Source organism: Salmo salar, unplaced genomic scaffold, assembly GCF_905237065.1.
Source record: "Salmo salar unplaced genomic scaffold, Ssal_v3.1, whole genome shotgun sequence".
NCBI classification, from domain to species: Eukaryota; Metazoa; Chordata; class Actinopteri; order Salmoniformes; family Salmonidae; genus Salmo; species Salmo salar.
The window spans coordinates 430474-445029 of record NW_025550938.1 but is presented as its reverse complement, the minus strand read 5'-3'; the positions used below and the strand labels follow the sequence as shown (position 1 = coordinate 445029).

Genomic DNA, 14556 nt, shown 5'->3' with positions numbered 1-14556 from the left:
GAGAAGGGGCAGCCGCGGATGAGGTGGGACCGCTCGCCACAGAGGTTGCACGACCTTCCGTTCGTGCACTCCTCGTAGCGGTGGCCCACCTCCCGGCACTTCATGCAGACGACCTTTTTACAGGCCTCTGCCAGGTGGCCATGTTCACCACACTTACGGCACAGCTTGGGCTGGTCCTGGTAGTGAACATGGCCTCTATTCTCTCCGAGGACTATGGTGGATGGGATGGCTTTCAACCCACCATAGCCCCCAGGGTCCTCCCTCTGCTGGACAGTCACCCTCCAGGCCCCTGTCCAGATCCCATCGGGATCCTTCACCTGGACCAAGGGCCCCTTCACGTTGCAGTACCTGCCCAGCCATACTGCAACGTCCTCCGGCTGTACGGTTTCATTGTACATACGGATAATAACGGTTTTAATGCTATTATCCGTCAGCTTGGTCACCTCAAACATGGCTGTGAGGGACCCCTGGGTGTTCAGGGAGTTCTGGAGTTGCCCCCAGAACTCCCGCAGGAAGCTGGCGTTGGCAAAACTGACATCGAAGCCCTTCCCATAGGGAAGGGCTAAGATGCAGTTTACCTGCGCGGGATGGAAACCGAGCTCTTTCTGGAGGAATTTTCTGGAGAAATCCAATCGGGATAACTCCATTATTTTCCCTCCCTTCTCCTTTAAGAGGAGGCGCACTGCATGGTGCCTCCTCATGCCAACCTGTGCTGCTGACATGATGGAGGCCCACTCCCTTTACAGCCCAACACCGGTAAAAAGGGGGGAGGGGAAGGGAAAAAAGGGAGGGAAAGGAAGGGGGGGAGGGGGTTGGGAAGAAGGAAAGGGTGTAAGACACCCGAGGAAGCTGGCAGGCTCGGCCAGACTAAGCTAACCGGGCCTACCAGCACCACGGGACACACAACAACCTATCTAGCACAGCACCAAACTAATCTTATTAACAATGGGAAGTAACACTAGGAGGGGAATTTTTTGTTTTATATTTTCCACAAGAGGGAGAGGCACAAAAGGGAGAGACAAAAAATAAACCACACAACCAAACTAAGGCTAGAAAGCTAGCAGGCCCCGCCAGCAGGCCAGGCTAAGCCTACCAGCTGGCAGACCCACCAGCCAAGAGGCCTTACAACAAAAACAAACACGGCACACCAACCAAAAGGGAAGACAAACTAGGGGGTAAGACTAACAATGCACAAGACTAACAAAACAAATTAATTAAAGTAAAAGGGGAACAAGGGGGGTAAGGGAGAAAAAAGGACACACTGACTAACAAACACCTGCCCAAACTTGAGGGACACGAAGGCTAGCAGGCCTCACCAGCAGGCCAGGCTATGCTAACCAGCTAGCGGGCTAGCCAGCAAAAGGTCCCTCAGTTGGCAACACAAATAACAAGAAACAGAAAAAAAAAACTAAGGATACAAAGGGGATGGGGGTAAAGAAAAAAAAAAACAGTCAAACAATGCCTGCCACGCCTAAGGGGCCGGGAGGCTAGCAGGCCAAGCTAAAGCTAGCAGGCCGACAAGCCAGAAAGCCACCCCAGCTAGCAGACAACACACAACTGAAGACAATGGGAGGAGCTAAGGAGGGGACTATAGGATACACAGGGGAGGAGAGATGCAAAACAGGACAAGCAGGGGAAAACACAAATAAATTAAATAACTAAAGAAAAAGACCAGAGGGCCTTTAAACTCACCCTACAGGTGCTGGTGCACCTGTAGTCCACCACCAAAACCACCACCTAACCCAGGACAAAGAATAAACAAGGGTGAGACAAAAAAACAACAATAATGACAATAAATAATAATTTGACAAAAATAAATAGCACAATTTCCCGGGCGCCCTCCGGCCTACGATCGCTTCTCTGATCAAGTGCAGCACTGACAAGGTAACTACACTTGATCTGAGCCAAAAGGCCGAGAAGCGATAACCCACAAATTGACCCCTGCACCCGCCGGGCCCCGGGGCCTCGGCAGACCTCATCGGTTTGGCAAAAGTTGGCTCCTCCTCACCCAACGCTTCCCTGGTGACAGGCGGGTGTGTTTTTTTTAAAAGTCGCTAATGCGTCGTTAGGTCACTAGCTCTTTAATCCTAGTGCGACTATTTGTTCAATGCCCGGCAAATACACCAGTCATCGTCGGGCTTGAACTCAATTGCCCGAGCGACTACTTTGAGTGGAAAAAAACGCCGGTCGGTCAGCCGGCTTCAAGTCAAACGCCTGAGCAAAAAGTCTCGGCGTCATCTCTGTCAATTTCTCTTGAAACAAGATACCGGGCTCTGCCAGAAGCAAAGCCCTTCCAAAAATACGTTGAACTCGTAAGTGTTCCTCTCCACGGAAGTCTTTAGTAAAAGGCGAAAGGCTTGTGCGTAATGAAGAGAAACCAGAGTCGTATGGAAGTCAGAGGTCGGGGCCCGAGACACACACGGTGCACTCTAGGCCGGGTCCCCGCGGGTGGTCCCCGAACCCACTCTTCCAAGTTTTCGAGGGCTGTGGGTAAAAAGTCACAGACAGACAGACAGACAGACAGACAGACAGACAGACAGACAATCCTGGTGAAGTGATTGTATTTTTTGGGGGGGGCTCAAAACACACACACACACACAATCCTGGTGAAGTGATTGTATTTTTGGGGGGGGCTCAAAACACACACACACACACACACACACACACACACACACACAATCCTGGTGAAGTGATTGTATTTTTGGGGGCTCAAAAACACACACACACACACACACACACACACACACACACACACACACACACACACACACACTCTCCTGGCCAATGTATTTTTTTTTTTTTTTTTTTAAAGTAAAATGGCGGGAAAACGGGGGACCCCCATGAAGGGGGCTTCGCACTTGTTTCAGTTTGGATGATTCTTCTTTTTTCATTCCTTCTCTTCTTCTGCTAGCTGTTTTACATAGCTTGGTGTATTTCTTTTTCCTTGACAATGGGAGAAAAGTGTTGCACCATTCCCGGAGGTACTGCAATACCGGTCGATGCGTGGAGCGGACGGAGCAAGCCCCATTTCCGACTCCCTGTTCGAAAAATCCATTTAATATGTAGTCCCCCGATGGGGGACGTATCAGATATTAAACTGATAAGAACAGATTATAGAAAAAATAATTTATTACAATCAATGCCATTCATACAATACAAAACAATACAAACTCATACATTCCATCCAAACACAAATAATAATGGCATTTTTAAATTCACAACCAAACGAAAACCCAAAACAAAAACTCAGGGGAGCATCATCCCTCCCCGTCATCCTAAACACTAACTTTCCCTATCTTCCCGTCCCTAATCTAAAATAACCCCAGCCCTAATCCCCCCTTCCATCTCTCCCGGGCAGCATGCTGCCCCCACTTCCTCTCCTCCCTCTTCATCCTCCCTCTCAAATCTCCTTCCACCCTCCTCACTATCCCTTCCACCCCCCAATCTTTCCCTGTCTTAACCATGTTCTGCCTGGCTTCCCACAGCCCCCGCTTAAAGAGGCTCATGAGAAGCCAGAGCAGAAACCTATCCCTATCCGTCCCCCTCGCTCTCCCTACACCTCTCTCTAACCTAGCCCACGTCAATACAAAATCACCTCTAACCCTTCCTAACAACACCCGTGCCTTTGCCCATACTACTCCGGCAATGGCACAGTCCCAAAAGACATGGCGCACAGTCTCCTCCCTGCCACAAGAAAGTCTTGGACAGGTGGGGGATCGCGCCAAGCTATGCCGGTACATGGTGGAGCGTACCGGCAAACACTTGTGGAGGCTCAACCAATTCAGGTCCTTGAGCCTGTTGTCCAGGCCCCGCGCCTGCACTCCCTCCCAGACCGCCGCCGGGATGCCCACTACAGGTGCCGGACTTACTGCCCGTCTAACCTCCTCGTACAGGTGCCTGTGATCTAAACCTACTCGGGCGACTTCAACCTCGGGGTGCGCACGCAGCCACTTGGCCGCATGGCCAAAGTGCCACGGCAGCTGTTCCGCCCGAGGACCCGTGTTAGACCACACCATTACGCTTCTCGCCTGATACGAGAAGAACACCCGCAGGAGGTAACCGGACGGGTGTAGTACTGGCTGAGCAAGCTCCGCCAACAGAAAAGAAACAAAAATTGCGTCCAGCTTGAGGGGGAGATGTGGTACCCCCTACCTCCCTCCCCGATGGGACAGATCATGCGTGCCCTGGCGACCCACTCGTACCTGCCACCCCACATGAACTGAAACACCAGCCTCACTAGAGGCCTCCTCAGACAAGCCGGCAATGGGTAGATGTACGCCAAGTACAATAGAGATGGCAATACATCCACCTTTAGAACCAGGACCTTGCCTAAAAAGACAAAGACCTAGCCCTCCACATCGCTAGCTTCCTCTGTACCACTGCGATGCCCATGTTCCAGTTCAGCGTCGCTGAGCCGGAGGTCTCAAAATGGACCCCGAGTATCCTCAGGGCCCCGTTACAGAGAGATAACCCTCCGGGCACATCCGTCCTACCACTCCATCTTCCGAAAAACTTAACGGAAGACTTCGCGTGGTTAAGAACCGCTCCCGACGCTTGGGTGAAGTCCCCAATGATGGCAAGGGACCTTGTCAGGCACGAGTCCTTGCAAAGCAGCAAGGAGGTGTCGTCGGCGTACTGCGTCAACTTGACACGGTGACCGCCACTTCCAGGTATCAGCAATCCCTCCACCCCTGTGTCTGCCCTAATGGCAGCCCCCAGAGGCTCCATGTACAGAACGAAGAGGAGAGCCGAGAGCGGGCATCCCTGCCTGACCCCAGACGAGAGGTCAAAAACGTCACCTAAGTGACTGTTTACGCTAACTCGGCACCCCGCTCCGACATATAAAGTACGGATCCATCCTATAAACTTTTCCCCAAATCCTAATCTACCTAACACCCTGAATAGAAAGGATCTATTCACGCGATCAAAGGCTTTCGCCTGATCTAGCGCTGCTACCATTAAAGGCAGCCCTCTGTCTTCTACCCAAGCGATGGAGTCCCTGATCAACTGTAGGTTCCACCTAATAGAGCGGCCCTCTACCCCGCACGTCTGATCCTCATGGACGACGTAGGGAAGGGCTGTGCGCAACCGGTCCGCTAAGACCTTTGCTAACAACTTATAGTCTACGCACAGCATGGTCAACGGCCGCCAGTTGCTAAGGTCTGTTACTTCCCCCTTCTTGTAAAGAAGTGACAGCACACCGACAGCCATTGATCCCCCGGGACCCCCGTCTCAAGGATGGCCTTCAAGACTTCGAGGACCACTGGTCCAAGTATACCCCAAAACTTGAGGTAAAACTCGGCCGGCAGCCCATCCATCCCAGGCACCTTCCCTTTTCCCATCCTCCTGAGAGCGCTCTCAACCTCCTCGAGGGAGATCTGAGCCTCCATCACGTCTCTAATGTCCTCCGGCAATCGCCGGGACAAGTGTTCTAAAAACACATTTCCCTGCTCTACATCTATTACCCTCTCTTTAAATAAACCTCGGAAATGATCAGTTGTCACCCTGACCATCTCCTCCGGCTTTCTAACTATACTGCCATCTTCTTCCCTCACCCCATGCATTACCTTCCTACTCTGCCTGCCCCTAACTGACTTAAAGAACATAGCGGAACAAGTCTCATTGTGTTCTAAAAAGCCATTATGCGCACGCTCCAGGAAAGCTCGAGCCTTCCGCTCCTGCAGCTCCCTGAGCTGCGCCTTCAGGGCTGTGGATCTCTCCCAGTCAATCGACCCGCCGAGGTTGCCTGCCTCGTACTCGAGTTCAATCAACCTTTGGATACGATCCACCTCCCTCCTTTCCTCCCTTTTTTCCTCCTGCAATACCCTATTATAAAAGCCCTAATCCTTACCTTAACTAAATCCCACCACTCTAACACCCCCTCGCATGGACCGGAGGCCTTCAAGCCTCCGAAAGAAACCAAAAAAGCGTCGACGAAAGCTTGCTCCTCCAGCACCTCCCGATCTAACTTCCAGTACCCCCCTACCGAAGAGGCAGACTGGCGACCCCACCTGCAGGAGCACCCCGTCGTGGTCTGAGAAGAACACAGGCAACAGCCGCCCAGACAACCGACCCAAAGACCTTGATAGAAAAATATAGTCGAGCCTCCGCGCAACCCCCCGGGAGTTGCGCCATGTGGGACCAGCCATTGTCGGAGTAGTGTGCAGGCCTCCATCAACCAGACCATGGCAAGCCATTAGCCCAGTGATGGCGCCTGCACTACTATCCCCCCTACCCCTAAATCTATATTAAAATCCCCTCCTATCACTAAGTGCCTATTTGTAACACACAGGGGCGCCAGACAGTCCACCATCTCCCTCCTGTCTGCCGCCACCTGTGGCCCGTACACCACCACTAATCTAAATTTACAATCTCTTACAGTGACATCCACCCCCAACACCCTCCCCTGCATAACCACAAAATAACCCTCCACCTTTACCTCCCTATGCCCACACAAAATCCCTACCCCCGATGAGTGCACCCCCCTATACCCCAAACCGACTCCCCCTTGTCCCACTCCCTCCTAAACCTACTGATATCCCCTCCATCCCTCAGGTGAACCTCCTGCAAAAACAAAAATCAAAACCCACACCTTCCAAATAACTAAAAACCGCCCTCCTCTTAACAAAATCCCTTAATCCCCTTACGTTTAAACTAACAAACGTAAAATTTAACCCCATGAATAATTATAATAAATAAAACAAATCAACCTTTACTCAAGAAAAAACTAAACCCCAACAGAAAAACAAAAACAGGAGACTCACCCGATGCTCCCCTGCTCCATGTCTACCGGCGGGAACGCCGTCCGTACACCCGACGTCCGTCCTCCATTTCACCAACCCAGGATGCAGGAATGGTGTTTGGCACCGGGGTGCCCTGCATCCTGGGTCTACCCGCACACTCCTCCCCCTCCCCAGCGCTATAGCTGGTCTGAAAGAGAATAGGGAGACGGAGTCCCCAAACAAAAACTCCCCACCTCCTCAGCCACCCAGCCCTGGGCCTTGTTAGGTGGGTCCCCCCACCAGAAGTTGAGGGTTTGGGGAATCCAGCGGCAACCCAGAGGTCTCTCCCCCCCCATCGGTCTCTTGGCATCCCTCTCACTGTCAGCCAAACGCACCCTCCTCTTCGCCCTCTTCTTTGGTGATGGTGGTAGAGGAGAGATACCCCCCCTCTGTCCCCGCCAGCTCCTCCACCATACCCCTCATCTCTTCCACCAGGGCACTTTCCCCCCACTCCCGCCTCCCCCTCCTCCTCCTCCTCCACTGGTCCTTCCACCGTCTCCTTCTCCACCACCCCCCTCGCGCTCTTCTCTCTCAGGCTCCTCCACTCTCTTGCATTCCTCCTCCTCCTCTCTTCCCAGTTCTTTTGCTCCCGTTCCTTCCTTGTCTGCCTCCACTCCTGTTGCCGCTCCTTGTTCCTCCTCCTTCCTTGTGGCCTTCCCCTCGGGCCTGTGCTCACGTCCTGAGCCGGCCTTCCATCCCCTCCTCTTCTTCCCCCATCCCCCGCTCCTGCTCCCCCCAGCTGCAGACGCGTATGACCTCTGGCGAGCCGGGCACTCCCGCCACAGGTGTGCAGACGAGCCACACCCGTGGCACGCCTTCGGCTCGTCGCAGTCCCTCGCCTCGTGCTCTCCAGATCCACAAAACCTGCACTTTCTTGTACTGCACGAGGCGAGGGTATGGCCGTAGGCCATACAACGCCTGCAAAACGGGGCTGACGTGCATAAAACAACGTCCCCTGTCAGCCCCCAGGGAGAACATTGCGGGGGGATGGAGGTAGCCACCCTGTCCCTTCGGGTCCTCCCTGAGTAGGGCCTGGAACCCTCTCCTCCCATTCCAAAACCCCAGGGAGTCCCTGAGGAGCCTTGCTGAGGATACCTTGTCCATATACCTCCCCAGAAAGGCCCTCACCTCTTCGTCCTTGACATGGGGGTTATAGATGTTTACGGTTACCACCCTGAAATTGTTCCTCGCCAAGCTTGTGACCTCGTAATGGCACATCGGCCTTCCAGCTCCAACTTCTCTCACCTTCTGCATGATCTCATCATGTTTTTCCTCATTGTAAAAAGTCACATCATAAGCGGCTTCTGTGGGATTCCCCTGGAGGCAAAAACGTCTTTAACCGCCAGCTTCAATACCCCCATCAGGATCGTCCTCCCAAAGGTCTCTCTCCCGGCTGGCTCCATCTCCTTGTCCCTCCATGCAAACCGTACCGTGTTTGCTAGACCCATACCAGGAACCGATCTGCTGCTTGAAATCCGCGCCATTTTTCTTGATAAATGAGCTCCAAAAAAAATTTGGAGGGAAAATTAAAGAAGTTTCCAACCCAAGAAAACTCTCCTCCCTACCACCTTCGACCTTCTGACTCAGCGAGCTCTGGGGCACCTCGGTACCAAGCTTGATCTGAGCCAAAAGGCCGAGAAGCGATAACCCACAAATTGACCCCTGCACCCGCCGGTCCCCGGGGCCTCGGCAGACCTCATCGGTTTGGCAAAAGTTGGCTCCTCCTCACCCAACGCTTCCCTGGTGACAGGCGGGTGTGTTTTTTTTAAAAGTCGCTAATGCGTCGTTAGGTCACTAGCTCTTTAATCCTAGTGCGACTATTTGTTCAATGCCCGGCAAATACACCAGTCATCGTCGGGCTTGAACTCAATTGCCCGAGCGACTACTTTGAGTGGAAAAAATACGCCGGTCGGTCAGCCGGCTTCAAGTCAAACGCCTGAGCAAAAAGTCTCGGCGTCATCTCTGTCAATTTCTCTTGAAACAAGATACCGGGCTCTGCCAGAAGCAAAGCCCTTCCAAAAATACGTTGAACTCGTAAGTGTTCCTCTCCACGGAAGTCTTTAGTAAAAGGCGAAAGGCTTGTGCGTAATGAAGAGAAACCAGAGTCGTATGGAAGTCAGAGGTCGGGGCCCGAGACACACACGGTGCACTCTAGGCCGGGTCCCCGCGGGTGGTCCCCGAACCCACTCTTCCAAGTTTTCGAGGGCTGTGGGTAAAAAGTCACAGACAGACAGACAGACAGACAGACAGACAGACAGACAGACAGACAGACAGACAATCCTGGTGAAGTGATTGTATTTTTGGGGGGCTCAAAACACACACACACACACAATCCTGGTGAAGTGATTGTATTTTTGGGGGCTCAAAACACACACACACACACACACACACACAATCCTGGTGAAGTGATTGTATTTTTTTGGGGGGCTCAAAACACACACACACACACACACACACACACACACACACACACACACACACTCCTGGCCAATGTTTTTTTTTTAAGTAAAATGGCGGGAAAACGGGGACCCCCATGAAGGGGGCTTCGCACTTGTTTCAGTTTGGATGATTCTTCTTTTTCATTCCTTCTCTTCTTCTGCTAGCTGTTTTACATAGATTGGTGTATTTCTTTTTCCTTGACAATGGGAGAAAAGTGTTGCACCGTTCCCGGAGGTACTGCAATACCGGGTCGATGCGTGGAGAGGACGGAGCAAGCCCCATTTCCGACTCCCTGTTCGAAAAATCCATTTAATATGTAGTCCCCCGATGGGGGACGTATCGGATATTAAACTGATAAGAACAGATTTTTTTTTTTAGAAAAAATAATTTATTACGTTCAATACCATTCATACTTTACAAAATCATAATATTCCTTCAAACTCAAATAATGGTATTTTTAATTCATAAAACAAACCAAAAACCCCAAAACAAAACTCAGGGGAGCATCATCCCTCCCCGTCATCCTAAACACTAACTTTCCCTATCTTCCCGTCCCTAATCTAAAATAACCCCAGCCCTAATCCCCCTTCCATCTCTCCCGGGCAGCGTGCTGCCCCACTTCGTCTCCTCCCTCTTCATCCTCCCCCTCAAATCTCCTTCCACCCTCCTCACTATTCCTTCCACCCCCCAATCTCTCCCTGTCTTGACCATGTTCTGCCTGGCTTCCCACAGCCCTCGCTTAAAGAGGCTCATGAGAAGCCAGAGCAGAAACCTATCCCTATCCGTGCCCCTCGCTCTCCCTACACCTCTCTCTAACCTAGCCCACGTCAATACAAAATCACCTCTAACCCTTCCTAACAACACCCGTGCCTTTGCCCATACTACTCCGGCAATGGCACAGTCCCAAAAGACATGGCGCACAGTCTCCTCCCTGCCACAAGAAGGTCTTGGGCAGGTGGGGGATCGCGCCAAGCTATGCCGGTACATGGTGGAGCGCACCGGCAAACACTTGTGGAGGCTCAACCAATTCAGGTCCTTGAGCCTGTTGTCCAGGCCCCGCGCCTGCACTCCCTCCCAGACCGCCGCCGGGATGCCCACTACAGGTGCCGGACTTACTGCCCGTCTAACCTCCTCGTACAGGTGCCTGTGATCTAAACCTACTCGGGCAACTTCAACCTCGGGGTGCGCACGCAGCCACTTGGCCGCATGGCCAAAGTGCCACGGCAGCTGTTCCGCCCGAGGACCCGTGTTAGACCACACCATTACGCTTCTCGCCTGATACGAGAAGAACACCCGCAGGAGGTAACCGGACGGGTGTAGTACCGGCTGAGCAAGCTCCGTTAACAGAAAAGAAACAAAAATTGCGTCCAGCTTGAGGGGGAGATGTGGTACCCCCCTACCTCCCTCCCCGATGGGACAGATCATGCGTGCCCTGGCGACCCACTCGTACCTGCCACCCCACATGAACTGAAACACTAGCCTCACTAGAGGCCTCCTCAGACAAGCCGGCAATGGGTATATATACGCCAAATACAAAAGAGATGGCAGTACATCCACCTTGAGAACCAGGACCTTGCCTAAAAAGGACAAAGACCTAGCCCTCCACATCGCTAGCTTCCTCTGTACCACTGCGATGCCCATGTTCCAGTTCAGCGTCGCTGAGCCGGAGGTCTCAAAGTGGACCCCGAGAACCCTCAGGGCCCCGTTACAGAGAGATAACCCTCCGGGCACATCCGTCCTACCACTCCATCTTCCGAAAAACTTAACGGAAGACTTCGCGTGGTTCAGAACCGCCCCCCGACGCTCGGGTGAAGTCCCCAATAATGGCAAGGGACCTTGTCAGGCACGAGTCCTTGCAAAGCAGCAAGGATGTGTCGTCGGCGTACTGTGTCAACTTGACACGGAGACCGCCACTTCCAGGGATCAGCAAGCCCTCCACCCCTGTGTCTGCCCTAATGGCAGCCCCCAGAGGCTCCATGTACAGAACGAAGAGGAGAGCCGAGAGCGGGCATCCCTGCCTGACCCCAGACGAGAGGTCAAAAACGTCACCTAAGTGACTGTTAACGCTAACTCGGCACCCCGCTCCGACATATAATGTACGGATCCATCCTATAAACTTCTCCCCAAATCCTAATCTACCTAACACCCTGAATAGAAAGGATCTATTCACGCGATCAAAGGCTTTCGCCTGATCCAGCGCTGCTACCATTAAAGGCAGCCCCTATCTTCTACCCAAGCGATGGAGTCCCTGATCAACTGTAGGTTCCATCTGATCGAGCGACCCTCTACCCCGCACGTCTGATCCTCATGGACGACGTAGGGAAGGGCTGTGCGCAACCGGTCTGCTAAAACCTTTGCAAGTAGCTTGTAATCTACGCACAGCATGGTCAACGGCCGCCAGTTGCCAAGGTCAGTTGCTTCCCCCTTCTTATAAAGAAGTGACAGCACACCGACCGCCATTGATCCCCCCGGGACCCCCGTCTCAAGGATGGCCTTCAAGACTTCGAGGACCACTGGTCCAAGTATACCCCAAAACTTGAGGTAAAACTCGGCCGGCAGCCCATCCATCCCAGGCACCTTCCCTTTTCCCATCCTCCTGAGAGCGCTCTCAACCTCCTCGAGGGAGATCTGAGCCTCCATCACATCTCTAATGTCCTCCGGCAATCGCCGGGACAAGTGTTCTAAAAACACATTTCCCTGCTCTACATCTATTACCCTCTCTTTAAATAAACCTCGGAAATGATCAGTTGTTACCCTGACCATTTCCTCCGGTTTTCTAACTATGCTACCATCTTCTTTCCTCACCCCATGCATTATCTTCCTACTCTGTCTGCCCCTAACCGACTTAAAGAACATAGCGGAACAAGTCTCATTATGTTCTAGAAAGCCATTATGCGCACGCTCCAGGAAAGCTCGAGCCTTCCGCTCCTGCAGCTCCCTGAGCTGCGCCTTCAGGTCAGTGGATCTCTCCCAGTCAATCGACCCGCCGAGGTTGCCTGCCTCGTACTCGAGTTCGAGCAACCTTTGGATACGATCCACCTCCCTCCTTTCCTCCCTTTTTTCCTCTTACAATATCCTATTATAAAAGCCCTAATCCTTACCTTAACTAAATCCCACCACTCCAACACCCCCTCGCACATGGACCGGAGGCCTTCAAGCCCCGAAAGAAACCAAAAAGGTGTCAACGAAAGCTTGCTCCTCCAGCACATCCCGATCTAATTTCCAGTACCCCCTACCGAAGAGGCAGACTGGCGGCCCCACCTGCAGGAGCACCCCGTCGTGATCTGAGAAGAACACAGGCAACAGCCGCCCAGACAACTGGCCCAAAGACCTAGATAGAAAAATATAGTCGAGCCTCCGCGCAACCCCCCGAGAGTTACGCCATGTGGGACCCGCCATTGTCGGAGTAGTGTGCAGGCCTCCATCAACCAGACCATGGCAAGCCATTAGCCCGTTGATGGCGCCTGCACTACTATCCCCCCCTAACCCTAAATCTATGTTAAAATCCCCACCTATCACCAAGTGCCTATTTGCGACACACAGGGGCGCCAGACAGTCCACCATCTCCCTCCTGTCTGCCGCCACCTGTGGCCCATACACCACCACTAACCTATACCTACTATCCCTAAAAGTGACATCCACCCCCAACACCCTCCCCTGCATTACAACAAAAGTGCTCTCTACCTCTAACCTCCCTATTCCCAAACAAAATACCCACCCCCGTAGAGTGAACCCCACCTATACCCCAAACTGACTCCCCCTTATCCCACTCCCTACTAAACCTGATGACATCCCCTCCATCCCTCAGGTGAACCTCCTGTACAAAACAAACATCAAAACCCACCCCTTCCAAAAACTAAAAACCGCCCTCCTCTTAACAAAATCCCTCAAACCCCTTACATTTAAACTAAAAATATTAACAGACAGTTTATTTATAAATTAAATCCTAACCCTAATTTCAACAAAATAACTTCAAAACAAAATTAACAAAAACAGGAGACTCACCCGATGCTCCCCTGCTTCAGCCTATCCGGCGGGAACGTCTTCTCCTCTCCTGACGTCCCCCCGTCCTCCTCCATCTCTCCAACCCAGGATGCAGGCATGGTGTTAGGCCTTGGAGTGCCCTGCATCCTGGGTTCCCCACCAACACCCTCCGTTCCTCTCTCCCTGGAGGCTGCTGGACTGAGGTCGAGAGCAGGGGACCCCAACTCCCCAAGCAGGAGTTGAGATCCCCCCTCAGACACCCAGCCCAGCGCCACGCCCTGGGAGTCTTCCTCCACCAGCTGTTGAGGGGCTGAGGAGAACAGCGAGGACAAGGGCGTTCTTCCCTCCCCCATCACTCGCTTGCCCCCCCCTCCACCCCCTCCCCCCACAGCCCGCCGAGCCGCTCCTCCTCTTCCCTTTCTTCTTTGGTGTTGTATGTAACGGAGAGACATCACCCCCCCTCCCTGCTATCTCTTGCACCATTTCCCTCATCTCTTCAATGAGGGCACTCGCCACACTGTCCCCCCCACTCCCTCACCCCCTCCTCCCCATCCACAGTCCCTGCCACCGGCACCCCTCCACTGTCGTTCTCTCTCGCTCCCCCACTTCTTTTCTTCCTTCCACCTCTTTCCCTCCTTCTCCTTCCGGTCCTTCTTCTTCCGTTCCTTCTCTGTTTCCTTTGCCTCCTGATGCCACCTCTTCCTCCTCCTCCTTTCGTTCGGCCGTCTTCTCAGGGCCTGTGTTCCCTTCTTTCCCCTGTTCTTCTCCCCTTCCTCTTCTTCCCCCATCCCCCGCTCCTGCTCCCCCTCCAGCTGCAGACGCGTATGACCCCTTACGAGCCGGGCATTCCCGCCACAGGTGCGCTGACGAACCGCACCCGTGGCATGCCTTCGGCTCGTCACAATCCTTCGCCTCGTGCTTTCCAGACCCACAAAACCTGCACTTTCTTGTGCTGCACGAGGCGAGGATGTGGCCGTAGGCCATACAGCGCCTGCAGAACGGGGCTGACGTGCATAGTACAACGTCCCCCTGTCAGCCCCCAGGGAGAACATCGCAGGAGGATGGAGGAATCCACCCAGTCCCTCAGGGTCCTCCCTGAGGAGTGCCTGGAACCCTCTCCTTCCGTTCCAGAACCCCAGGGAGTCCCTGAGGAGCCTTGCTGATGAAACGTTGTCCATAAACCTCCCCAAAAATGCCCTTACCTCCTCGTCCTTTACATGCGGGTTGTAGATATTCACCGTCACAACTCTGAAATTGTTCTTTGCCAAACTTGAGACCTCATAATTACTCATGGGCCTCACACCTCCCACAGCCTTCGCCTTCTTCATGATATCATCATGCATTGCCTCTG

The 14556-nt window shown here is 53.1% G+C and overlaps 2 non-coding genes and 2 pseudogenes across 2 annotated transcripts; all 4 read right to left on the bottom strand.

The window, feature by feature from the left end:
* Positions 1 to 2269: 2269 nt before the first annotated feature.
* Positions 2270 to 2386, bottom strand: LOC123740574 (U5 spliceosomal RNA). The gene has a single exon (XR_006768453.1). It is a non-coding gene; the product is annotated as a U5 spliceosomal RNA (small nuclear RNA).
* A 573-nt stretch (positions 2387 to 2959) lies between these two features.
* Positions 2960 to 3131, bottom strand: LOC123740403 (uncharacterized; annotated as a pseudogene).
* Positions 3132 to 8773: 5642 nt separating this feature from the next.
* On the bottom strand, positions 8774 to 8890 carry LOC123740573 (U5 spliceosomal RNA). The gene has a single exon (XR_006768452.1). It is a non-coding gene; the product is annotated as a U5 spliceosomal RNA (small nuclear RNA).
* A 543-nt stretch (positions 8891 to 9433) lies between these two features.
* On the bottom strand, positions 9434 to 9609 carry LOC123740368 (uncharacterized; annotated as a pseudogene).
* Between the last annotated feature and the right edge of the window lie 4947 nt (positions 9610 to 14556).